Below are 25,654 nucleotides of genomic sequence, written 5' to 3'. Positions count from 1 at the left end.
CAGTCAGCCCAGGGCCCAGAACAGGTCACACTGGGATCAGAAGCACAAACCCCTGAAGCTGAATAAGTCACCTTCCCATCCTGCAAACCTTGGGCAAGTGTGGCTCAAGTATTTTGCATTTGTGTTTTCTTATCTAAAAAATGAGAATAGTAATAGTACCCACTTAAGGAGGTGCTGGGAGGATTCAATGATAGCGGCACACAGGATGAACCTAATAAATGGGACATATTGGGTGTGTCCATGTCCAAATGTGTTTAGTTGATTATCAAAATTTCAAATCCAAAAGAATTATATTTTAGTGAAGGTATAATACGCAGGTCTTAAGTATATATGAATGTGCTCAAGCTCCAAATGCAGAAATTGTCTCTTTCCAATGAATTTCCCTCCCCACTAGAGGCCACCACTGCTCTTACTTCTAATGTGATCGGCTAGTTTCGCCCGTTATTGAACTTCAAATAATGGCATCTTAGAGTCCTCATTCTCTTTGCGTCTGGCTTTTTCCATTCAACAGTGGCTGGGCATCGTGGCACGAGCCGGTAAACCCAGTACTTTGGGAGGCCAAGGCTCCTGGGACCATCGCTTGAGCCCAGGAGTCTGAGGCTGCAGTGAGCTACACAGCTGGTGCTCGACTTACAACCACGGTTGGGACCGCTGACCGGTCGTAACACGATTTGGTCGTAAGTTGAGTAGGCTATATGTACAGTTGAAATGGTGCACGCGGAGATGATAGTGCTGCCGGAAGCTGGTCCGCACTGTCGTACGCCCAGCTGGGCAACGTTCACGCTGCCAGACGCGGAGTAGTCCTGGCTAGCGATTGTGGTCGTAAAGTCTAATGGTCGTAAGTTGCATAGGTGGTAAGTCAATCAATACTGTAATCTCACCACTGCACACTCCAGCCTGGGCAACAGAGCAAGACCGTCTCTAAAAAACAAAACCACCATTATGCCTATGGGATTTTCTCATGCTTTCAAGTTTATCAGTAGTTTCCTCCTTTGTATTGCTGACTAGTATTCATTTTATGAATACACCACAATTTATGCATTCTCCTGTTGACGCATATTTGCGTTACTTCCAGCTGGGCTATTACGAACCTGCCCTACTAAAGCAGGGCAGGTTCTTGGCTTGCCCAGTAAAACTTGAAGAGCCAGCCAGAAGTAGAAGAAAACAGCTTTGCTGAGGCGGTGGCAGCACTGTTTACAGCTCCAGTGACTGTTCTAGCACAGCAAGACTTCCCCCACAGGAACTGTGCAGAGGGTAGGAACCTATGGGTAATTTTGTAGGCGTATTTAGGTCCACTGCGACACATACGTTAGTTAAGGGGCGGGTCATTCAGAATTAGCTAGAAAGTGGGCGGGAGCTTCCGGTGTTGCCTCAGCGAGGGGCGGTAACGTCCGGGTGTTGCCACGGCAACGGTAAACTATCATGGCGGTGGTGGGCGTGTCTCATGGAGTGGGGCTTTCAGCGCCTCTTCCCAGTTACCGCCAATCTTCAATCTGATGTGGAGCCCTGTCCTGGCTGCCTCCTACCTCATAATGAACATTTGTTTGTGCTCGATATTTTTTGATGAATGTATCATTTGACTTGGGTAAGTAGCTAGGAGTTGCTTAAGTCTTAGAATTTGTTTAACTTTATAGAAAACTGCCAAACAGTTCTCCAAAGCAGTTGTACCGTTTCAAACTCACGCCTGCTGGCCCGGCGCAGTGGCTCACGCCTGTTATTCTCGCACTTGGGAAGCCGAGGTGGGCGGATCACTTGAGGTCGAGACTTCGAGATCAAACTCACGCCTGCAGTGTATTACAGTTCCACTCGTTCCACAACCTTGGCAGCATTTGGTGTCACTCTTCATTTGAGGTGGTGCTGATGGATAGGAAATGGTGTCTCTTGGTGGTATTACTTTGCATTTCTCTGATGGCTAATGATTGTGAGTTTCATGTACTTAATGGCCGTTCATAGATCTTTTATGAAGTGTCTGTTCATTTTTAATCATTTTTTTTTTGAGATAGGGTCTTGCTCTGTCGCCCAGGCTGGAGTGCAGTGGCATGATCATGGCTCACTGCAGCCCCAACCTCCCTGGCTCAAGCAATCCTCCCACCTTAGCGCCCCGAGTGGCTGGGACCACAAGCCCACACCACCACTGCCTGGCTAATTATTTTTATTTTTATTTAATTCTAATTTTTTTTTTTTTTGAGACGGAGTTTCACCCTTGTTGCTCACGCTGGAGTGCAATGGCGTGATCTCAGCTCACTGCAACCTCTGCCTCCCAGGTTCAAGCAATTCGCCTGCCTCAGCCTCCCAAGTAGCTGCGATTACAGGTATGCGCCACCACGCCTGGCTAATTTTGTATTTTTTTAGTAGAGACGGGGTTTCACCATGTTAGCCTGACTGGTGTTGAACTCCTGACCTCAAATTATCCACCTTCCTTGGCCTCCCAAAGTGCTGGGATTATAGCCTTGAGCCACCTCACCCAGACATTTTTTATTTTGGGGAGACGGGGCCTCCCTATGCTGCCCAGGCAGGTCTTGAACTCATGGACTTAAGCAGTCCTCCTGCTTCCACCTCCCAAAGTGTTAGGATTACAGGCATGAGCCACTGTGCCCTGAGTTTTTCCATTTTAGCCATCCTAATTGTTAGGTAGTAGTAGCACACAGTGAGTTTAATTTATATTTCTTTTTTTCTTTTTATTTTTTTGTGAGACAGAGTTCCACTCTTGTTGCCCAGGCTGGAGTACAGTGGCACAGTCTCGGCTCACTGCAACCTATGCCTCCCGAGTTCAAGTGATTTTCCTTCCTCAGCCTCCCAAGTAGCTGGATTACAGGCATGTGCCACCATGCCCAACTAATTTTGTATTTTTAGTAGAGACAGGATTTCACTATGTTGGTCAGGCTGGTCTGGAACTCCTGACCTCAGGTAATCCGGCGGCCTTGGCTTCCCCAAGTGCTGGAATTACATTTGGATTTCTATTTTGACTAATGATGTTGAGTATCTTTTCATGTCACCCATGTAATCTTCATAGTGAGTATCTGCTCAAATCTGTTGTGCATTTTTTATTTTTTATTTTATTTTATTTTTTTTTGGAGACAGAGTCCCCCTCTGTCACCCAGTCTAGAGTGCTGTGTTGTGATCATGGCTCACTATAACCTCAACCTCCTGGGCTCAAGTGATCCTCCCGCCTCAGCTTCAAAAGTAGCTAGGAACACAAGCATGCACCTTTACACCTGGCTATTTATTTATTTATTTTGGTAGAGACAGGGTATCACCATGTTGCCCAGACTGGTCTCCAACTCCTGGGCTCAAGCAATCCTCCTGCCTTGGCCTCCCAAAGTGCTGAGATTACAGCCTTAGTCACGCACCTGGCATGTTGTGCATTTTTAAATTCGATTTTTAAAATTGAGTTTTGAGAGTTCTTTGTATATTCTGAATATAAGTCCTTTATCAGGTGTATTATTTGGAAGTATTTTCTCCAGTCTGTCTTTTTATTTTCTTATCGGTGTTTTCAAAAGAGCAGAAATGTTAACTATTGGTAAAGTTCATTTTATCCAATTATTCTTACATGGTTTTGTCACTTAGAAGAAGGCCAGGCACTATGCCTCAGGCCTGTAATCCCAGCATTTTGGGACGCAGAGACAGGCAGACCACCCTGAGGCCAGGAGTTGAGACCAGCCTTGCCAGCATGGAGGAAACCCTGTCTCTACTAAAAATACAAAAATTAGCCGGGCATGGTGGTATGTGCCTGTAATCACAGCTACTTGGGATGCTGAGAGAGGAGAATCTCTTGAATCTGAGAGGCCAAGGTTGCAGTGAGCCAAGATTGCACCATTGGGTGACTCTGTCTCTTAATTAATTAATTAATTAAATTTAAAACAAGAAATCTCTGCCTACTTCGAGCTCACTAAGGTATCCTTGCTTTCTTATGGAAGATTCATGGTCTTAGCTATGTGTGAATTTGGTTATCTAGTTGTTGCAGGACCACTCATTGAAAAGCTTTCATTTCCCAACTGAATCATCTTGTCCTCCTTATCAAAAATCATTTGATTATATGTAAGGGTCTATTGGTCGACTCTAATTTGTTATGTCGATCTATTTGTCTGTTTTTGTTGTTGTTGTTGTTGTTGTTTGAGACAGAGTTTTGCTCTTGTTGCCCAGGCTGGAGTGCAATGGCCTGATCTCAGCTCACTGAAACCTCTGCCTCCCAGGTTCAAGTGATTCTTCTGCCTCAGCCTCCCAAGTAGCTGGGATTACAGGTGCCTGCCACCACACCCAGCCAATTTTTTTTTTTTTTTTTGAGAAGGAGTCTTGCTCTGTCACCAGGCTGGAGTGGGAGTGCCGTGACGCGACGTTGGCTCACTACAACCTCTGTCTCCCGAGTCCTCGGCCTCCTGAGTAGCTGGGACTACGGGAGTGTGCCAGCGCGCCTGGCTAATTTTTTGTATTTTAGTAGAGACGGGGTTTCACCATGTTGACCAGAATGGTCTCGATCTCTTGACCTCGTGATCCTCCCACCTCAGCCTCCCAAAGTGCTGGAATTATAGGCGTAAGCCACTGCACCTGGCTTATTTGTCTGTTCTTATTTTGATACTGCACTGTCTTGATTACTATAGCTTTATAGTGAGTCATGAAATTAAAAGAAGTAAGTCCTCTGTAGGACTGAGGGCCCCACAGAGTTGTGGGGTGAGCCTTATGCTATGCTGAGGTGCAGGATCCGAGAAATAAAGAGATAGGACACAGAAGTACAAGGAAAACGCAGCTGGGCTCGGGGGGCCACGCCACCTATAAGCTGAGTCAGGTGAGGCCCCAAATGTCCAGAAGCATGAATATTTATTGTGTATAGGTTAGGGGGCAGGGCAGTGAGTGAAATCATCTTTAAGGATAGTGATAGGGTCGTGAGCAATAAAACATGGGGTCCACCCCCATTAGGTCACCTAGGCCGGGAGGTGGACAGTGCACAGCAAGGGGCCCGTTCCCATGAAGGCAAGGGCCCTGTGCAGTAAGGGGTCCACCCCCATTAGGTCACCGAGGCTTGAAGGTGGGCTGTGCGCAGTGAAGAGGGTGCAGTGTGCGATACTTCTATCTATGGGCAAACTACTTCTAAGAAGATTTATAGGAGGATGCTTTAAGTCACAGTGACAGAGCTGTCAAGGTTACCGCCACCTTCTGGCAGCTTCCAATGGATTCTGTGGGAAGATGCTTTTCAAGCAGCACAGTAGTAAGAGCTGGTAAAGTTCACAGTCACCAAGGTGGATTGCCGTTCTGAGGGCAGCCTTCCACAAGAACTGGAGCAAGCTCCTACAACTCCTTTATCAGGAACAGTGGCTCTCGCCCTAAGCCTGCCATACAGCGGGTATCTTTACGATACTGAATGCTGCCGCCTGGGCCATGGATTCTTGTCCCGGTATAACTGTTTTTCCCTTAAATCATACTGTGCACTGTGTCTGCCCTAGACATTCTTCTGATTATAAGCTGCTTATTCCTTAATTCATGCTCTGTACTGTGTCCACTCTAGGCATTCCTCTGATTATGAACTAAGATATAATTATATATATATATATATATGTAGGGAAATATTCTTTAGGCACTCATACTGTCAACTATTATATGATTATATATACAGGATTATATAAAGGGATTCTTCAAGCCCTAATTCTATAAACTAATATATGATTATGTAAAGGATTATATAACAGGAAATAGCTGAGTAGTAACACTATAAAGTGAGGTATTCCTCAAGCCCTAACTGTGCCAGAGTTCTGCTTAGCTCTCATTCCTTGGTGCCTATATGAGGGGTTACCCACGGTCCTCCAAATTTATTGTTTTTCAAAATTGTTCTGGCTATTCTAGACTCTGCATTTTTAAATAAATTTTAGGGCCAGGCATGGCAGTTTATGCCAGTAATCCCAGAACCAGGGGAGGCCAAGACAGGGATTGCTTGAGCCCAGGAATTGAGACCAGCCTGGGCAACATGGTGAAACCCCATTTCTACCCAAAATAGAAAAAAATTAGCCAGGCAGTTGTGGTGTGCCTCTGTAGCCCCAGCTACTTGGGAGGCTGAGGTGGGAAGAACATTTGAGCCCAGAAGGTCAAGGCTGCAGTGAGCCATGATCATTCCACTGCATTCCAGCCTCAGCAACACAGTGAGACCCTGTCTCAAAACAAACAAACAAGCAAACAAAAATTGAGGATCAGCTTGCCAGTTGCTGCTAAATAGCCTGCTGGGGTTTTTAATTGAATTTCTGTTGAAACTTTAGGTGAAGTTGGGGAAAATGAATATCTTAAAAATATTCAGTCCTCCCATCCATGAACATAGTGTATCTCCACATTTATTTAAATATTCTTTAATTTCTGTCAGCAACATTTCATAGTTTTCAGTGTATAAATTATGTATTTATTCATTAAAAGTTGATAATTTTGATGTCATTATGAGTGGTATCTTATATTTTTCCAATTGTGTGTTGCTAGTATATATAAATATGGATTTTTGTTATATTGATCTTGTAGCCTGCAGCCTTGCTAAGTTCACTTATTAGTTCTTGTATATTTTATCTATTTTATTTTATTTATTTATTTATTTTTTTAAAGATGGGGTTTCACCATGATGGCCAGGCTGGTCTTGAACTCCTGACCTCAGGTGATCCACCCACCTCGGCCTCCCAAAGTGCTAGGATTACAGGTGTGAGCCACCTTGTCCGGCAGTTTTATCTATTTTAAATAAAATTCTTTGAGGTTTTCTATACATAGTATCATCTCGACTGCAGATAGACACATTTTTATTGCTTTCTTTCCAGTCTTTTATTTTTTTTCTTACCTTGTAGCACTGGCTGAAACTTTCAGTACAATGTTGAACACAAGTAGTAAGATTAGATTTCCTTGCCTTATTGCTGATGCAAGGGAAAGATTTCAGTGTTTCACTGGTAGCCATTAGTTAACTATATATATCTCTTGGATGCACTTTATTAGATTGTGGAGGTTCTCATTTCCTTGAAAGTTGTTAGTATGAATGGGTGTTGATGGCCTCAGATGTTTTGTCTGACTCATTGAGATGGTCATATGATTTCTCCTTTTATCTTGTTAATGTGATGATATATATTGATTAAGGTTTTTTGTTTGTTTGTTTTTGTTTTTGTTTTTATTTTTGAGATGGGGTGCAGTGGCCGGATCTCAGCTCACTGCAACCCCCTCCTCCTGGGTTCGAGTAATTCTCCTGTCTCAGCCTTCTGAGTAGCTAGGACTACAGGTGCATACCACCATGCCTGGGTAATTTTTTATTTTTGGGTAGAGATGGGGTTTCATCATATTGATCAGGCTGGTCTCAAACTCCTGACCTCAGGATGGTCTCAAACTTCTGAGGTGCTGAGATTACAGGCGTGAGCCACTGTGCCAGATATATTGATTGAGTTTTAAATGGCAAACCAATTTTGCATTCCCGGGATAAATTCTACTTGGTCATGATGTGTTACATTCTTTTTTTTTTTTTTTTTTTTCAGGGTCTCACTCTGTCGCCCAGACTGTAGTACAATAGCACGATCTCAGCTCACTGCAACCTCCACCTCTCAGGTCCAAGCAATTCTTGTGCCTCAGCCTCCTGAGTAGCTGGGATTACAGGCACCCGTCATCATGCTTGGCTAATTTTTGTATTCATAGTAGAGGCAGGGTTTCACCATGTTGGCCAGGCTGGTCTCGAACTCCTGACCTCAAGTGATCTGCCTGCCTCGGCCTCCCAAAGTTCTGGGATTACAGGCGTGAGCCACCACATCCGGCCCGTGATATATTATATTCTTATATTACTGGGTTCTGTCTCCTAATATTTTGTTAAACATTGGTATGTTCAAGAGGGATATTGATTTGTATTTTTCCATTCTTGTAATGTCTTTGTCAATATTTGGTATCAGGGTTCTGCTGGCCCATTAAAAAGTAGAGAAAGCCAGGCATGGTGGCATGTGCCTATAGTCTTATCTACTAGGGAGGCTGAGGTAGGAGGATTGCTTGAGCCCAGGAGTTAGAGGCCAAGGTGGGCAACATAGTGAGACCCTGTCTCTTACAATAAAAAAAAAAAAAAAAGAATAGAGAAACATGTACATCTCCTTTATGCTCTGAAAAGGATTGTGTAAGTTTGTATTATTTCTTCTATAAATGTGTGTTAGAACTCCCCAAAGATGCTGTCTTTACCTGGAGTTTTCTTTGTGGCAAACTATTTTATTGTAAATTTAATATATTTTTTACAGATAAAGAACTATCGATATTTTAAATTCCTTTTTGTGTCCATTTTGTTATGTTTTTAAAAAGTATTTGTTAATTTCATCTAGGTAACCAAATTGTTAGCATAAAGTTAGTTGTTCATAATACTGAAGATTTTAACACCTCCCTTCGGTAAATAAAAAAGTAAATGAAACATTAGGAAACATATATTAATAGAATATTTTTTAAAAAACTATCAAGAAACTTGTCCTAGTTGATATTTGTAGAATATTACACTGAACAGTTGTAGAATAAACATTGTTTTCAATTGATCATAAAATATTTACTGCACATAGACCACATGCTAGATTACAAAACAAGTCTCAAAAATTGCATTAAATTAGGCTGGGCACGGTGGCTCATGCCTGTAATCCCAGCACTTTGGGAGGCTGAGGCTGGTGGATCACGAGGTCAAGAGATTGAGACCATCCTGGCCAACATGGTGAAACCCCATCTCTACTAAAAGTACAAAAAATTAGCCGGGCATGGTGGTGCATGCCTATAGTCCCAGCTACTCGGGAGATTAAGGCAGGAGAATTGCTTGGAACCCAAAAACGGAAGATGCAGTGAGCTGGGAGCATCCCACTGCACTCCAGCCTGGCAATAGAACCAGACTCTGTCTCACAAAAAAAAAAAAAAAAAAAAAAAAAATTGCATTAAATTAGACAATATTTAAAGATACACTGTGTGTTGTTTAATACTGAGTGTCAACTTGATTGAAGGATGCAAAGTATTGATCCTGGGTGTGTCCATGAGGGTGTTGCCAAAGGGGACTAACATTTGAGTCAGTGGCTGGGAAAGGCAGACCCACCCTTAATCTAGGTGGATACCATCTAATCAGCTGCCAGCGTGGCTAGAATATAAAGCAGGCAGAAAATTTTGGAAAGACTAAATAGACTGGCCTAGCCTCCCAGCCTACATCTTTCTCCCGTGCTGGATGCTTCCTGTCTTCAAACATCTAGCTCCAAGTTATCCTGTCCTGCCCTCAAACATCTAAGTTCTTCAGTTTTGGGACTCAGACTGGCTCTCCTTGCTCCTCAGCTTGCAGATAGCCTATTGTGGCACCTTGTGATTGTGTGAGTTAATACTTAATAAACTTCCCTTTATATATATATGTCCATCCTATTAGTTCTGTCCCTCTAGAGAACACTGACTAATACACACTATCCTTCACACCCATTAGGATGACTACTGTTTTTCAATTTATATTTATTTTATTTTATTTATTTATTTAAACAGAGTCTCACTCTGTCACCCAGGCTGGAGTGCAGTGGCACAATTTCGGCTTACTGCAATCTCCACCTCCTAGGTTCAAGCAATTCTCCTGCCTCAGCCTCTAGAATAGCTGGGATTACAGGTGCGTGCCACCATGCCCAGCTAATTTTCTGTATTTTTAGTGGAGACAGGGTTTCACCATGTTAGTCAGGCTGGTCTTGAACTCCGGACCTCAAATGATCCACCTGCCTTGGCCTCCCAAAGTGCTGGGATACAGGCATGAGCCACCACACCAGGCCCATGCCTGTTTAATGTAAAACAAACAAACAAACAAAAACACAGAAAATAACAAGTGATGATGAGGATGAGGAGAAATTGGAACCCCTTTCACTGTTGGTGGGAATGTAAAATGGCAGAGCCTCTGCGGAAAGCAGTTTAGTGGTTTCTTAAAAAGTTAAACAGGGCTAGGCACGGTGGCTCACGCCTGTAATCCCAGCGCTTTGAGAGGCCAAGGCAGGCAGATCACATGAGATTGGGAGTTCGAGACCAGCCTGACCAACATGGAGAAACTCCATCTCTACTAAAAATACAAAATCAGCTGGGAGTGGTGGTGCCTGCCTGTAATCCCAGCTACTCAGAAGGCTGAGGAAGGAAAATTGCTTGAACCCAGGAGGCAGAGGTTGCGGTGAGTCGAGATTGTACGTTGCACTACAGCCTGGGCAACAAGAATGAGCCTCCATCTCAAAAAAAAAAAAAGTTAATGCTAGAATTACCGTATGATTTAGCAACCTCACTTATGGGTAGATAATCAAAAGAATGGAAAGCAGGGTCCCTAAGCAATATGTGTACACCTCTGTTCATAGCACTATTATTCACAAGAGCCAAAATGTATAAGCAACCCCAGCGTTCATCGACAAATGAATGGAGAAACCAAATGCGGTCCATCCATACGATGGAATATTATTTAGCCTTAAAAAGGAAAAAAATTCTGTTGCATGTTACAGCATAACTGAAACTTAAGAACATTGTGCTAAGTGAAATAAGCCAGTCACAGAAGGATTAATACTGGATGATTCCACTTATGTGAGGTACATAGAGAAGCCATATTCATAGAGACAGGGGCTGGGACGCTGGGGATTGGGGGTTTGTTTTAATGGGTACAGGGTTTCAGTTTGAGAAGATGGAAAGTTCTGGAAATGGATGGTGGTGATGGTTACATAACAATGTGAATGGGCCAGGCGCGGTGGCTCACGCCTGTAATCCCAGCACTCTGGGAGGCCGAGGCGGGCAGATCACGAGGTCAAGAGATAGAGACCATCTTGGCCAACATGGTGAAACCCCGTCTCTATATAAAAATAAAATAAAAATATAAAAATGAAAATTTTTTTTAAAATGTGAATGTGCTTCATGCCACTGAATTGCACTCTTAAAAATGGTTAAGATGGGCTGAGTGTGGTGGTGTGCCCCTGCGGTCCGAGCTATGCGGGGGGCTGAAGCTGGAGGATCTCTTGAGCCCAGGAATTTGGGGAGGTAGTACACTATGAACGCACTTGTGAATAACAACTGCACTTCAGCCTGGGCAACATAGTGAGACTCCATTTTTTTTTTTTTTTTGAGAAAGAGTCTTGCTCTGTCGCCCAGGCTGGAGTTCAGTGGTGCAATCTCAGCTCACTGCACCGTCCACCTCCAGGATTCAAGTAGTTCTCTGTGTCAGCCTCCCAAGTATCTGGGATTACAGGCAACTGCCACCACGTCCACCCAATTTTTGTATTATTAGTAGAGACAAGGTTTCACTAGCTTGGCCTGGCTGGTCTTGAACTCCGGACCTCATGATCTACCAGCCTCGGCCTCCCAAAGTGCTGGGACTACAGGCATGAGCCACTGTGCCTGGCCAAGACTCCATCAGTTTTTTAAAAAAATGGTTGGCCGGGCATGGTGCCTCATGCTTATAATGGCAACACTTTGGGAGGTTGAGGTGGGCAGATCGCCTGAGGTCAGGAGTTCAAGACCAGCATGACCAACATGGAGAAACCCCATCTCTACTAAAAATACAGAATTAGCCGGGCGTGGTGGCATATGCCTGTAATCCCCGTTACTTGGGAGGCTGAGGCAGGAGAATTGCTTGAACCCGGGAGGCAGAGATGGTGGTGAGCCAATATGGTGCCATTGCACTCCAGCCTGGGCAACAAGAGTGAAACTGTGTCTCAAAAAAATAAAAGATTAAGATGGTAAATTTTGTGTTATGTGTATTTTACCACAGTTAAAAATAAAATTAAAAAGCTGTTCACAAAATCCCCAAAATATTTGAAAATCAAACATGCCACTTATAAATAAAAAATGAACAAGAAACAAAGTCACAAGAGAAATGTGAAAATACTTTGAACTGAATGATGGTGAAAACACAACATTTCAGAATCTGTGGGAAGCCAAGAAAGCAGCACTTAGAAGAAATCAATGGCTCTGCTGATGGTGCATTGTATGTGTCAACTTGACTGGGTCACGGGAACACAGACATTTGATAAAACCTCATTCTGGACATGTCCATAAGGGTGTTTCTGGAAGAGATTAGTATTTGAGCCTGTAGACTGCGTAAAGCGGATTGCCCTCACTAATGTAGATGGACCGCATCCTATACCTGAAGACCTGGATAGAATGAAAGGCTGAGCAAGAGGGACTCCTTCTGCCTGACTGTTTCAGCTGGGATATTGGTCTTCTCCTGCCTTCAGACTGGAGCTTGGCTCTCCTGGTTCTCAGACCTTCACTCTCAGATTGGAGTCTGAGCACTGAGAACTGGCCCTTCTGGGTCTCCAGCTTGCTGACTGCAGATTTTGGGACTTTTCAGCCTCCATAATCATGGGAACCAATTACTTATACAAAATCTCAGTCTCTCTCTCTCTCTTTTTATACAGTCATGTGTCACTCAATGCAATGCGTCACACGTTGTTCAGCTTTTTGTTGCTATGGGAACCTCACAGAATGTACTTACACAAACCTGGATGACAGAGCCTGACATATGAGGCTATGTGCTATGGCCTTTTGCTCCTAGGCTAGAAGCCTGTAGTTAATGTGGCTGTACAGAATACTGGAGCCAACTGTAACACAATGGTAAGTATTTGGGTGTCTAAACCTAGAAAAGATACAGCAAAAATAATGGCATCATCTTAATGGGACACCCTTGTATATGCAGTCCATTGTTGACTGAAATGTCATTATGCAATGCATGACTACACATACATCTACATATACATATGGATTCTGTTTCTCTGGAGGACAGTGACTAAAACAGCCCTAAACACTTAAGATTCAAGGCCCATAATCAACTCTCTAGGACAGGAAGGGAGTTGGGATTGCTTGGTCAAGGTCTCACAGTAAGTGAGGGAAGGTGCCAGGACTCACATGCTGCCACCATATGGTATCTCAGGCTTGCAAAGGACCAGCACTTGGGAGGGCAGTGATCAGGCTGACACTGTGGCGTTCTTGAGGGTAGAACTCAAACTAATGGATGAAGAGGAACTATAGGAAGGAAGATTTGGGACTGACTTAGGGCAAAATGAGTGGATATCTCTTGCTGCTGAGATGCTAATGAGTCTTTTGTCCCTGGAGGTGTTCCACAATGAAGTCAGACAATAACTTTTCTCTACTCCCAGTCAAAACCTATAAATAATTTTATGTTTATACAGATAATTAATGAATACTCTTCAAGAAGCTATCATGGCTGGGCACAGTGGTTCATGCCTGTAATCCCAGCACTTTGGGAGGCCAATGTGGGTGGATCACCTGAGGTCTAGAGTTCAAGACCAGCCTGGCCAATATAGTGAAACCTTGTCGCTACTAAAAATACAAAAATTAGCTGTGCGTGGTGGCAGGAGCCTGCAGTCCCAGCTACTTGGGTGGCTGAGGCAGAAGAATTGCTTGAACCCGGGATGCAGAGGTTGCAGTGAGCTGAGATGGTGCCATTGCACTTCAACCTGGGCAACAGAACAAAAATTCCATTAAAAAAAAAAAAAAAGAAGAAGCTATCATGCTATGATGATCATCCTAATTGGTCATGGCTTTTTCTTGTTTTTTAATGGTCATATTTCACAAGTCATACTTATCTGGTCATTAGTCTAAAGACCATGATGATATTTTAAATAGGAACATGATCCATTTCCATATTTGCAAAGGAAATAATTAAATGAATAAACAAACAGAACCTTCTTGTCCTGAGGAGTGTGGAGACGGGATTCTTCTTTATTTATTTATTTATTTTGAGATGGAGTTTCACTCTTATTGCCCAGGCTGGAGTGCAATGGCGCAATCTTGGCTCAATACAACCTCCACCTCCCAGGTTCAAGCAATTCTAGAGACAGTGTTTCACCATGTTGGTCAGGCTGGTCTGAAACTTCCAACCTCAGGTGATCTACCCACCTCAGCCTCCCAAAGTGCTGGGATGACAAGCATGAACCACCACACCCGGCCAGAGAGGGGATTTTAACTCAATCCAATCTCAACCCCCAAATACAGGAAAATACACTGTGCTCAAGTTCTGGATCAGGCTCTGTGGGATCATGGGCAGTGTTACTCTACCTTCCCAGACCTCAGTATCCACCTCTGGAAGATGGGCATTGTGTTAATAAAAGTGTGCACTTAGGCCAGGCGCAGTGGCTCATGCCTGTAATCCCAGCATTTTGGGAGGCTGAGGCAGGTGGATCACCTGAGGTCAGGAGTTTGAGACCAGCCTGGTAAACACAGTGAAACCCCATCTCTACTAAAAGGGAGGCTGAGGCAGGAGAATTGCTTGAACCCGGGAGGCAGAGGTTGCAGTGAGCCACGATCGAACCACTGGGCGAAAAAATAGGACTTCACCTCAAAAAAAAAAAAAAAAAGTGCACTTGCCAGATCTCTTGGAAGCACTTTCCCAAATGCTGTGTCTTGTGTTCTGGTTTTTGGTGAGGATAAAAGATCACAGATGCAAACGACATCTGAACAGTCAAATGCTGAATGCACTTGGAGGGTGTAATTTCCTTCTGCCTGGGAGGAAAAGAACCGTATCTTTAATTTCAAAGCTTTTCAGGTTATCAGCTCTTTAGCATCCAAATGTAGCCCACTTTTGCTAAAAAACACACTCAGTCTGTGAAAGGCAAACTGCTCATCCCACCTCAGGGATCAGACTGGAATTTGAGAACATCAAACCCTTCATAGCAGTTCCAGGACAAGCTTTTTATTTTTAATTTTTTTAATGACTGATGTCTTGGGTTGCTCTGTCACTGAGCTGACCCAAGCAAAATAAAACTGAAACTAATTAAGTATAGAAGACAGAATGCAGACAGGCCCAGCTTCTATGTTCATGGAAAATAACATCTCAAAGTTAAAGTAAAAATGAAAACAGGAAAAGAATTCTAATTTTCTGTTTGAAAAATGTCATTGTAAATCTCCTTAGCAGTGGCTGGATGTCAGGAGAATTGGGTTTGAATTCTTACTCTACAAACTAAGTCGTTGTGTGATGTTTCAGAAGTCACTGTGCTTCTCTGAGGCTCAATTTCCAGATCTGTAAAATGGGGTTGGTTTTACTATGTAGTTGTGAGGAGGAATTTATGTTAGTAAAACAAGCTTTTTTAAAATATACCCTTCTTAGGGGAAAGGGAGATGGGAAAGTGTGGATAAGGTTAGGGGTAGTAAATGATTTTTAAGGGGAATTCAATGGGCTTGAAGAGCACACAATGTCCTGGGACAAAGTCTGTTGGGCCTGCAGAGCAGACAATGGTTTGTGACAAAAGTCTGTCCAGGTGTGTTACAGGCATTTGAACTAGAGCAACTCCATCTTGAAGAGGGGCTGGGTTAAATCAGGCTGAGACCTACTGGGCTGCACTCCCAGACAGTTAGGCGTTCTCCATCACAGGGTGAGACAGGAGGTCCGCACAAGATACAGGTCGTAAATGTAACTGCCCAAGGGGTTCGCCTTGCCTACTGCCTAGCCTAGACAGATCCAATTCATCAAGACAGGAGAAGTGCAATAGAGAAAGAGTAATTCATGCAGAGCTGGCTCTGCAGGAGACTGGAGTTTTATTATTACTCAGATCAGTCTCCCCGAGCTTTGGGGAGCAGAGGTTTTAAGGGGAACTTGGTGGGTTGGGGGAAGCCAGCGAGCCAGGAGTGCTGATTGGTCAGAGATGAAATCATGGGGAGTCCAAGCTGCCTTCTTGCTCTGTCAGTTCCTGGGTGGGGGCCACAAGATCAGATGAGCCAGTTTATTGATCTGGGTGGGGCCAGCTGATCCATCAAGTGCAGGGTCTGGAAAATATCCCAAGCACTGTTCTTAGGAGCAGTTTAGAGAGGGTCAGAATCTTGTAGCCTCCAGCTGCATGACTCCTAGACCATAATTTCTAATCTTGTGGCTAATGTTAGTCCTACAAAAGCAATCTAGTCCCCAGGCAAGGAGGTCAGCTTTGGGAAAGGGCTGTTACTATCTGTTTAAACTATAAACTATAAATTAAGTTTCTCCCAAAGTTAGTTTAGCCTACGTCCAAGAATGAAGGACAGCTTGGAAGTTAGAAGCAAGATGGAGTCAGTTAAGTTGGATTTCTTTCACTGTCTCAGTCATAATTTTGCAAAGGCAGTTTCAATCCCTCCCTTTGGGTTTTATAACACCTTCATCTTAAGGTGTAGACTAAGAAGAGGGGAAAAGGCCTCGATTGCTCTGGCTTCTTCCTGCTGACAGGGGACGTAGTGGGAATGGGAGTGAACCCCAAGGTGAGAAGAATGGAGCCGATTTGCAACTGTGTGGGTGTACCCATGCCGGGCTGGCTGGACTTCCCAGGCTTGCATGGCAAAAGCGTTAGTACTGTCATCTGTAGTTTTACTACAGTGTTTAAGCAAACAGCCTATTACAAGGTAAATAGCAAGTCCTAGGATGAGAGGTACAATTCCCAATTTTAAAAGCAAAGATTTGAAAACATTACTTTGAGGACTTCTAACCCACAAAGAATTTAGAATTTAGTCTAACTGCAGGAAAAACCTCAAGAACAGCTAACAACAGTGTATTAAGTTTTTCTTTTCTTTCTTTCTTTTTTTTTTTTTTTTTTTTTTTTAGACAGAGTCTCACTCTGTTGCCCAGGCTGGAGTGCAGTGGTGCTATCTCAGCTCACTGCTACCTCTGCCTCCTGGATTCAAGCAATCTTCCTGCCTCAGCCTTCCAAGCAGCTGGGATTACAGGTGCATGTCACCATGCCCGGCTAATTTTTGTATTTTTGGTAGAGACAGGGTTTGACCTTGTTGGCCAGACTGGTCTCAAACTCCTCACCTCAGGTGATCTGCCTCCCTTGACCTCCCAAAGTGCTCGGATTATAGGCGTGAGCCATCATGCCCAGCCTCGTTTTTCTTTTGAAGTATAATTTTTTTCTCTCCAGTCCCTATTTTTATTAAAAATAAATCATGATAGAACTGATTTGTTTGCAAAATAAATTTTAGCCTTACTGTACTTGGCCTGATTATTTGCATGAAGTACAGCAAGAATAATTATTTTTCACTTAGGATTTTTTAATTGGCTTTGATAGAACTCTGTTCCATGAAGAATCTCAGATAAGACTTTGAAAAGCCAAGTCCAGCTATGCGTTTGTACCCTCAAATATCTAAAAGTTGAGCAAATTCCTCTCCTCTTGAGGTCCCAAGATAATTTGGGATTCCTGGGGCTGTTAGAAAGTGACATTGTTTATTTGCCACATGTCAGGAACCTTGTACAGGGATTCTGTGTGAGCAAGGTGTGAAGCCAGATTCCCTGATGAGCTTTAATTAGCTGTATAAGTCAACTTTGAATCTTTAAAGAAAGCATGCCATTCCATTCAAAGCCTTGGTAAAATAACCAATTTCTCCAACTGTGTCCTGTTACAAAAGAAAACAGATTCTTATTGCACTTGTGCATTTAGCTATACTGCCATAAATTGAGAATATTCACAGTTTCCAAATTCTGAAGAAATCAGTTAGAGCACAACAAATATGCTCCAATTTTTTTGTTGTTGTTCTTTTGTTTTTTTCTTGACACAGAGTCTAACTCTGTCACCCAAGCTGGAGTGCAATGTCATGATCTTGGCTCACTGTACCTTCTGCCTCCCTGGTTCAAGCAATTCTCCTGCCTCAGTCTCCTGAGTAGCTGGGATTACAGGTGCCTACCACCATGCTCAGCTAAGTTTTGTATTTTTAGTAGAGACAGGGTTTCACTGTTTTGGCCAGGCTGGTCTCAAACTCCTGACCTCATAATCTGCCTACCTTGGCCTCCCAAAGTTCTGGGATTAAAGCGTGAGCCATCATGCCTGCCACATACCTGTTACATTTTATAGCTGATTATAAAACCATCTTTTAAAGAGGACCAAAATGAGACAACCATTGTGGATGACAAAAACATTTTAGGGCAGCCACAGATAAAGACATGACTGATATGGAAATTTGTTACCTCTGTGGCACACAGTCTATTAATAATTATCACTGATACCATATACTAAGTCATATTAGAATTATAGGAGTTTTGCCAGGCACAGTGGCTCACGCCTGTAATCCCAACACTTTGGGAGGCCAAGACAGGCAGATCACAAGGTCAGGAGTTTGAGACCAGTCTGGCCAACATGGTGAAACCCCATCTCTACTAAAAATACAAAAATTGGTTGGGCACGGTGGCGGGTGCCTATACTCTCAGCTACTCTGGAGGCTGAGGCAGGAGAATTGCTTGAACTAGGGAGACAGAGGTTGCAGTGAGCCAAGATCACACCGCAGCACTCCAGCCTGTGTGACGGAGCAAGACTCAGTCTTGGAAAAAAAAGGGCAACCAGCAGCCCTCCTGGCTACTCTGCCTATGGAGTAGCTGTTCTTTATTCCTTTACTTTCTTAATAAACTTGCTTTCACTTTATGGACTCACCCCAAATTCTTTCTTGCATGAAATTCAAGAACCCTCTCTGGGAGTCTGGATACAGACTCCTTTCTATAACAGGTGTGTTTGTCAGAGGTGTGTGAACCAGCACAACTCCATCTTGAATAGGAGCTGGGTAAAATGAGGCTGAGACCTACTGGGCTGCATTCCCAGATGGTTAAGGCATTCTAAATCACAGGATGAGATAGGAGGTTGGCACAAGACCCAGGTTATAAAGACCTTGCTGATGAAACAGGTTGCAGTCAAGAAGCCGGCTAAAATCCACTCAAACCAAGATGGTGATGAGAGTGACCTCTGATTGTCCTCACTGCTACACTCCCCTCAGTGCCATGACAGTTTACAAATGCCATGGCAACGTCAGGAAGTTACCCTATATGGTCTAAGAAGGCGAGACATGAATAATCCACCCATCGTTTAGCATGTCACCATAAAAATGGGCAACCAGCAGCCCTCAGGGCTGCTCTATCAATGGAGTAGCCATTCTTTTATTTCTTTACTCTCCTAATCAACTTGCCTTCATTTTACTCTATGGACTCGCCCTGAATTCTTTCTTGCGGGAGATCCAATAACCCTATCTTGGGGTCTGGATCAGGACCCCTTTTCTGTAACATGTTGACAGACTTTGGTTTTTCTTCCTGCAATATGACGTTCAGTTAATGAAAAAAATAGGGAAGGGACTGGAGGTAATTGTTTTCTTCTTTGGCAGGTCCAGATTTTAGGCAGATAAGGGAACTTCAGAGAACAACTTCATCCTATGCTTTGGGACAGACAGGAGTGGGAGAAAGGTGAGACAGACCTTAAAGCTGTTTCTTCAGTTCAGCATGTCAAAGCTCCATACTTGCGGAGCTGTGTGTTGCTGAGTCCCAACAAACATCTGCTCTCAAAGATTTTCAGTCAAAGCTTGCAGACACATGTACCAAAAGGCTGTTCAAATTGGCTGGACTCAGCCAGGTGTGGTGGCTCATGGCTATAATCCCAGCACTGAGGTGGGTGGCTCACCTGAGGTCAGGAGTTCAAGACCAGCCAGGCCAACATGGTGAAACTATCTCTACTAAAAATGCAAAAATTAGCTGGCCGTGGTGATGGGTGACTGTAATCCCAGCTACTCCAGAGGCTGAGACAGGAGAATCACTTGAACCCAGGAGGTATAGTTTGCACGGAGTCAAGATCCTGCCATTGCACTCCAGCCTGGGCAACAGGAGTGAAACTCTGTCACACACACACACACACATACACACACACACACACACACACACACACACACACACACAATTTGGCTAGACTAATTTACGCTTCTACCAGGGACATGAGAGAGTTCTTTCTTCCATCTTTGCCCAGACTTGATATTGTAAGACTTGAAAAGTTTTGCCAACCTGATCAGTGAGAAAAGACAGCTTGTTGCTGTTTTGTTTTTTTTTTAGACAGAGTTTCGCTCTTATTGCCCAGACTGGAGTATGATGGCACAATCTCAGCTCACCACAACCTCCGCCTCCCAGGTTTAAGCAATTCTCCTGCCTCAGCCTCCCGAGTAGCTGAGACTACAGGTGCCTGCCACCACGCCCTGCTAATTTTTTTGTATTTTTAGCAGAGATGAGGTTTCACTATGTTGGCCTGGCTGGTCTCGAACTGCTGACCTCAAGTGATCCGCCCGCCTCAGCCTCCCAGAGTGCTGAGATTACAGGCATGAGCCACGGTGCTGGCCCCTTGTTACTGTTTTCATCAGCATTTCTCTGGTTATTGAGAAAGAAAAGCAGATTTTCGCATGTATGTTGACCATTTGAATTTTCCTCTTCTGGGAATTGTCTATCTGTATGTCTACCCATCTTTTCATTCTTATTTCACCCTTTCCCAATACATGGAGAAGTATTTAGGGCCTAGATTGTAAAAATGGCAGGAACAGGTTTCTCTCCTTTTCTCCCCAACTAATTAAAATTTAAGCTCATAGCCAGGCGCAGTGGCTCATACAAAATTTAGCTGGATGTGGTGGCTCATGCTTGTAAGGGAGGCTGAGGCAGGAGAATTGCTTCAACCTGGGTGGTGGAGGTTGCAGTAAGTAAGCTGAGATTTCACCACTGCACTCCAGTCTGGGCGACAGAGTGAGATCCTGTCTCAAAAAANAAAAAAAAAAAAAAAAAAATTTAGCTCATGCAACTTCTGATGAATACAAAACCCCTAAACATAAATTAATTCAGTCAAGCCAGGTAATGAATTAAAAGACATTACAGACCAGGTGCCGTGGCTCACACCTGTAATCTCAGGACTTTGGGTGGCCAAGGCAGGTATCACATGAGGTCAAGGGAGACTAGCCTGACCAACATAATGAAACCTCTCTCTACTAAAATACTAAAAATTAGTTGGGCATGGTGGTGGTTGCCTGTAGTCCCAGCTACCCAGGATGGTGAGGCTGGAGAATCACTTGAACTCAGGAGGCAGAGGTTGCAGCGAGATGAGATCACAGCACTGCACTCCAGCCTGGGTGACACAGTGAGACTCTTATCTCAAAAAAAAAAAATATTTTCAATGTTGCATTATTTTCTTTTAACTGAATGATCAAAAACATTTATATAAATACTTTTGAATGTGTGTGTGTGTGTGTGTGTTGAGCTGAGGTTGCCTGGGCAACAAAAGCAAAACTCCATCAAAGCTCTGTCTCAAAAAAAAAAAAAAAAAGAAAAAGAAAAGACATGACAGTTTAACACAGTCTAATGTGTACTTTTATGATGTAAGTATTGAGATATTGTCAACCATTTAGCTGAATTTCCTTGGCTAATCACGCAAATGATTAACTTAAGCCTCCTTAAGTAATCGTACTTAATTTTAAAGTAAGCTGCTCCTTGAGCTGAGAGGAAGACTGCGACATTTTACAGGAAGTCACCCTCCTTCTGACAAGACAGGAAGACACCTGCCCCCTAAGGAAAAGTCTCAGATGCAGGGCAAACAATCTGAAAGCTGCAAGATCAACAGAAGAAAATTGTTGCTTCCTCCTTAGGTGAATACCATGGAAAGTTGTGGAAAACCTAAATTTCCATTTGATCATTGTGTTGATGAGGCTGTGGGTGAAATGAAAGTTTCCTAACATGTCTTTTGTTGCCTGGGCATGAATTTTTTTTTTTTTTTTTTTTGAGGCAGAGTCTCACTTTGTTGCCCAGATTGGAGTATAGTGGCACAATCTCGGCTCACTGCAACCTCCACCTCCCGGGTTCAAGTGATTCTCCTGCCTCAGCCTCCCGAGTAGCTGAAATTACAGGCACCCGCTATCACGCCTGGCTAATTTTTGTACTTTTTTAGTAGAGACAGGGTTTCGCCATGTTGACCAGGCTGGTCTCGAACCCCTAACCTCAGGTGATACGACCGCCTCGGCCTCCCAAAGTGCTGGGATTATAGGTGTGAATTTTTATTCATTATTTATTTATTTTAAGATGGGATCTTGCTCTGTCACACAGGCTGGAGTGCAGTGGCACAATCTTCACTCACTGTAACCTCTGCCTCCTGGGTTCAATCTCCTGCCTCAGCCTCTCGAGTAGCTGGGACTACAGGTGCTCACTACCATGCCTGGCTAATTTTTGTATTTTTAGTAGAGACAGGGTTTTACCACGTCTCAAACCCCTGACCTCAGCTAATCCTATCTGCCTGCCTGCCTCCCAGATTGCTGGGATTACAGGCGTGGGCCACCAGGCCTAGCCTTCCTTTTTGAGACTAAATATTATTCCACTGAATGGATAGGCCACATTTTGTTTATTTATCCATCGGTGGATGAATTGGATGGCCTTCACCTTTTGGCTATTGTGAATAATGTTGCCATGAATATGGGTGTACCATATGGGCTTTCAGTTGTGTTGGGTATATACCCAGAAGTGGGACTGCTGAACCATATAGTAATCCTACATTTAATTTTCTGAGGATATATCATATTGCTTTTTATAGTAGCTGCATCATCTTACATTCCTTCAGCAGTGCACAAAGGTTCCAGTTTCTCCGCATTTTGTTTTCTGGTTTTGTGGTTTCTTTTTTGTTTGTTTGTTTGTTTGTTTTTAAATATAGTAGCCAATCTGATGAGTGTGAGGTGGTATCTCGTTGTGGTTTTTGAAATACATTTCCCTAATAATTAATGATGTTGAACATCTTTTCATCTGTTTGTTGGCCATTCATATACCTTCTTTGAAGAGATGTCTATTCAACTCCTTTGCCCATCTTTTGATTGAGTTATTAGTCTGTTGTTGCTGAGTTGTAGGAGTTCTTTTATATATTCTAGATATTAACCTCTTATCAGATATGTAATTTGTAAATATTTTCTCATATTCTGTACGTTGCCTTTTCCTTACGTTGAGTTGTGTCCTTTGATGCACATGTTTTTGCTTTTTTTTTTTTTTTTAGACAGAGTCTCACTCCATCACCCAGGCTGGAGTGCAGTGGCATGATCTCAGCTCTCTGCAACCTCCACCACCCAGGTTCAAGTGATTCTTATGCCTCAGCCTCTGAGTAGCTGGGATTACATGTGTGCCACCATGCTTGGCTAATTTTTGTATTTTCAGTACAGATGTGGTTTTACCATGTTGGCCAGACTGGTCTCGAACTCCTGACCTCAAGTGATCTGCCTGCCTCAGCCTCCCAAAGTGCTGGGATTACAGGCATGAGCCACCATGCCTGGCCTGTTTCTACCTTGATGTAGTTCAATTTATTTATTTTTTACTTTTGTTGCATTGTTGAATTTTGATAACACACAAACTTTAAAATAAAACTTTTTTTTTTTTTTAAGCAAAGTCTCAGTTGCCCAGGCTGGAGTGCGCTGGTGAGATCATAGTTCCTGGCAGCCTAGAACTCCTGGGGTCAAGTGATTCTCCCACCTCAGCCTCTTGAGCAGCTAGGACTACAGGTGTGTGCCACCATAGTGTGTGTGCCAAGCTAAATTTTTAAGGCTTTTTTTGTAGAGATAGGGTCTCACTATGTTGTCCAGGCTATTCTCACTCTCCTGGCCTTAAGCAATCCTCCAACCCTGGCCTCCCAAAGCACGGGGATTATAGGCATAAATCACTGCACTTGGCCTAAAATAAAACATTTTTAAAAGAATTGATCCTTTATTAGCAATGCATTGTACATGGATGTCAATTTACAGAATGCCTAGAAGAGAATGGCACCCAGGTACATGAATTCAGCTCATGTGTTTGTTCCTGGACTAAGCTTATAACTTTTTGGAATCATTTGAGCTTGCTTCAGGGACAGTTATTGCCCCCAGCCCTTATGGAACTATACATTGTTGTGTTTAAACAGTAGATTTGAGATAACCAGTGATAGCACAGTGACTATAAAGACAAATTTGAATTACTGCTATTCAGCTATCCTATGCCGAATGTAACTAAAAATACATTAATGTAATTTTAAAAATATTAAGCCACTATCTTTTCCTTTTTGGCTATAATAGTTATTTTGTTTAAAAATTTTGCTGGCTTGCTTGTATATAGAAAGTTTAATTTAAAAAAGTTATTTTTTTTTCCTAGAAATTATTATATTTCATGTTTATTGCTGAAAATAATCTTGTCTTATAAAGAAGGGATGGTTCCAAAATGATCCTCCCTAGGGGGTCCAATTTGCTAGTTGTGCTACGGGAGGTCTGAACTACCCAGGAGGGGCCAGGCCAGAGGAGTGAGTGTGGGAGGCAGAGGTGAGAGAGGGTGCCTCGGAGGGCCTGGGGACCACAAGCAGGAGTTTGAATTCTGTGTAAAAGGCACCTGGGAAGCTCTGGAGGGCTGGATCCCTGAGGGGTGTACCATGATCTGTGTTGACCACTCTGGCACTGAGAGGAGCTCAGAAGCAGCAAAAGTCTATTAGATTCTCCAGAGGAACAGAATAACAGTGTGGGTGTGTTGGAGGGGGAGTTGTAGAGAGGGGAGAGATTAGGGGAATTGGTTCACATAATTATGAAGGCTGAGAAGTCCCAGAGTCTTCTGACTACAAGTTGGAGGCCCAAGGAAGCTGGTGATATAATTTGGTCCAAGCCTGAAGGCCTTAGAGCCTGGAGATATGATGGCATCCAAAGACCTGAGAGCCTGGGGTGGGGGTGGGGGTGCTCATATAAGTTCCCGAGTCGAAAGGCCTGAGAATCAGGAGCTCCGATATCTAACAGCAGGAGAAGACAGATGTCCCAGCTCAAGCGGACAGTGAATTTGCCTTTCCTCCCCCTTTGTGTTCTAGTTGGGACCTTAAGGGATTGGATGATGTCCACTCATATTGGTGAGGGCAGATCTTTACTCAGTCTGATTCAAATGCTAATGTCACTCAGAAACACCTTCAGAGACACACCCAGAAACCATGTGTTACCAGCTATCTGGGCATCCCTTAGCCCAGTCAAGTTCACCCGCAAATTAACCATCACAAAATGGGACTGTGCTGCTGTATGGGTTGGGGTAATTCTAGAAAGTAAGGAGTAGAGCCTGCACTCTTCCAGTGTTGGTGGCCTGGTCTGAGGACCCACTTGTGTGTCCAGCTAGGGTTGCTGGAATCAGATTGAGGTGGCTGGGATAACACACATGTGCCTGAACTTCCAAGGAAGCCTGAAGGTGTGACAAGCTGGCTACCATCACTTATTCTGCAGCCATCATCATCCAGTGACACCTGTGGGGAAGGACCCAGGGACCTGCAGGAAGCAAACGATCACCAATCCCGGCAGAGGCTGAAGGTGGCAAGCGTGAGGAACACATTCTGAGAAAGAGTAAACACATCCAGAAAAGCTGCTCACGGATGTGAGCGGGAGGCATGTCTGGGCATTGACTTAAGCAGCCATTTCTGTAATGAAGTGGTGCCATTCTCTTAAGTATGACGGGGTTTTGGAAAGCACTTTGCAAAGTTGGAAGCCATTCCAGTGCTTCTGGTGTTCGTTTTCTTTTTTCCTTTTCCCAAAGCCAAGGTTTCCAGCTCAGAGGTGATGCTGAAGGTCCACAGCGGGTGTCCCTTTCCTCCATTTCCAGAGTCCATGAATAAACCTGGTGCAGACTTGTGTGGGGGGATCCCTCACTGCTGCTGCAGTAGGGCCCAGGAGAGGTGGGACTCAGCTTGGGGGTGTGTGAAAACACAAATGTCTACTCCAGAGATAAAGGGGCAACATTTAAATGCAAGGGAAAAAAGAGAGATTGGGGAAGGAAACGTATAGATTGAAAGAGACTTAAAAGACATTTCAATCAATTCCAATGTGTGAGCTTTACTTATATCCTCATTCTCAAAGCACAAACTGTAAAAAGGCATTAAGACATATATGAGACAGTTGGAAATTTGAACGCTAACAGTAATTTATGACCATAAGATTACTGTTAATTTTT

The 25,654-nt window shown here is 43.6% G+C and overlaps 1 long non-coding RNA gene across 1 annotated transcript; it reads left to right on the top strand.

Annotated features, from left to right (window-relative positions):
• Window positions 1–1,359: 1,359 nt before the first annotated feature.
• LOC119467793 lies at window positions 1,360–25,362 on the top strand. Its single transcript, XR_005196416.1, has 3 exons — window positions 1,360–1,585; window positions 12,354–12,549; window positions 24,826–25,362. It is a non-coding gene; the product is annotated as an uncharacterized LOC119467793 (long non-coding RNA).
• The last annotated feature ends 292 nt before the right edge of the window (window positions 25,363–25,654 follow it).

This window comes from Cebus imitator, unplaced genomic scaffold, assembly GCF_001604975.1.
Source record: "Cebus imitator isolate Cc_AM_T3 unplaced genomic scaffold, Cebus_imitator-1.0 Scaffold332, whole genome shotgun sequence".
Taxonomy (NCBI): Eukaryota; Metazoa; Chordata; class Mammalia; order Primates; family Cebidae; genus Cebus; species Cebus imitator.
The sequence above is the reverse complement of the archived record's forward strand: the minus strand, read 5'-3'. Positions and strand labels throughout refer to the sequence as shown.